The 2,064-nt window shown below is 48.6% G+C and overlaps 1 pseudogene; it reads left to right on the top strand.

Annotated features, from left to right (window-relative positions):
* The first annotated feature begins 204 nt into the window (after window positions 1-204).
* On the top strand, window positions 205-1,577 carry LOC100355486 (casein kinase I pseudogene; annotated as a pseudogene).
* Window positions 1,578-2,064: the final 487 nt, after the last annotated feature.

Raw genomic sequence — 2,064 nt, 5'->3', positions numbered from 1 at the left:
CGGCGCGTTGGTACACAGGAGCCCGGGTGGCGGGGAACGGGTCCCCGCGGTTCGAGGCAGGGCCCTGAAACGTCCCCGGAGGCCTCCGGCGTCTGCTCCCTGCTGCCACCCGTGTAGCTTTGCCCCGTGGGCGAGCCCTCGAGGCCTGCGTCGCGCCCTCGGCGCCACCGGCGCTTCAGCGCAGCCTCCATCTTGGGTGTCAGCATGGCGAGCACCAGCGGCGCCAAGACCAGATTCGTTGTGGCAGACAAATACAAGCTGCTGAGGAAGATAGGGTCTGGTGGCTTCGGGGACATTTTCCTGGCTGTTAGCGTCACCGACGGCAAGCAGTGGGCCGTGAAGCTGGAGTCGCAGCACGCCGCGAGCCCCACACTGCGGGAAGAGCACCGACTCTACAAGATTCTCCAGGGTGGGGTCGGCATCCCTCGCATCCAGTGGTATGGGCAGGAGAGAGACTATAATGTGCTCGTCATGGATCTCCTGGGACCTAGCCTCGAAGACCTCTTCAACTTGTGTTCCAGAAGGTTCACGCTGAAAACTGTCCTGATGTTGGCCGACCAGATGATCACCAGGCTGGAATATGTGCATACGAAGAACTTCATACACGGAGACATTAAGCCCCATAACTTTCTAATGGGTACTGAGGGCTCCTGTAGGAAGTGTTTGGAATCTCCAGCGCGGAGGAGGAAGAGGCAGAGCTGCGAGTGCCTCTCGGGACCCCTCCTTCGCGGTACAGGACCAGGTATTCCTCATTGATTTTGGGTTGGCCAAAGCCTACCGAGACAGCAGGACCAAGAAACACATAGCGTGCAGCGAGGCCAAAGTCTTCATTGGCACCGCTCAGTATGCCAGCATCAATGCACATCTCCGGATGGAGCAGAGTCGCCGAGATGACATGGAGTCCTTAGGCTATGTTTTGATGTATTTTAACAGAGGCAGCCTGCCCTGGCAACGAGTAAGGGCTGCAACAGTGAAGCAAGCTTTTGAAAAAATCCGTGACAAGAAGATGTCCACGCCCGTTGAAGTTTTATGCAAGGGGTTCCCTGAAGAGTTTGCCACGTACTTGAAGTATTGTCGTGGACTGAAGTTTGAGGAAGCCCCGGATTACACGTATCTGAGGCAGCTCTTCCGCAACCTTTTCGGGACCCTGAACTACCAGTATGACTATGCGTTTGACTGGACAGTGTTAAAGCAGAAAACAACAGCGCAGGCGGCATCTTCCAGTGTCAGGGCAAGCAGATCCAGAGCCCCAAAGGCAAGGAAACTGAGAAAACCAAGAGCGACTTAAAAGGTTCGTAAGCGTGAGGCGTGCAACAGCAGCAGCAGAGGAGACCATAGGAGCGGCAGTGTTTCTCCCCAAATCTAGGAATTTTCGTTCATATGTACACTGGCCAGCGATGTCAAGAACTTAATTCCATCATAGACAGTCCCCGGGCATCATTGGTGATGCTTTCTGTATCTTGAGTTGTAGCCACTGTAATTGTATTTACTTCTGAGATAGTGAATGATACTGTCTGATTTTCTTTTGCTTTTTGTTTCTCAAGTGAAAAAGTTAACTAATGGTTTGCACGTGAAAACTGGTGGAGACACTGTACAAATGTCAAAGTTTTGTAAAAAGGTTTTGTTTTGAACTATAACTGCTTTGAAACTTTGTTGTAGAAGAGAGCATGAACAGTCTTCAGCCACCTTATTAGTGATTATAACTTCTCTATTGTGGATCTTAGGGTTTTTGTATCCTTGGGTTTGATCAGAGCAGTATTTGTTTCTCTCCAAATTAGAAATTTTTGTTCATATGTACGTTAGCCAGTAGTGTAAAGAACTTATTGTGAAGAACTTAATTCCATTATAAGCTGACCCTGGGCAGCACTGTGATGCTGTTTTGTGTCCTGAGTTATAGCTCTTGTAATTGTACTAACTTAGATGTGAAACATGGTTTCTGGCTTTCTATTTCATTTATTTTTTCAAGTGGAAAAGTTAACTAAATGGTTGACAAACACAAATTGGTGGAGAAATTATGCATATGCTAAATTTTTGTTAAGTTTTTTTTTTTTTTTTTTTTTACTT

The sequence above is a fragment of the Oryctolagus cuniculus genome, chromosome X, assembly GCF_964237555.1.
Source record: "Oryctolagus cuniculus chromosome X, mOryCun1.1, whole genome shotgun sequence".
Classification (NCBI taxonomy): Eukaryota; Metazoa; Chordata; class Mammalia; order Lagomorpha; family Leporidae; genus Oryctolagus; species Oryctolagus cuniculus.
Note: the sequence above shows the minus strand (reverse complement) of the source record. Positions and strands in the feature narration are given on the sequence as shown.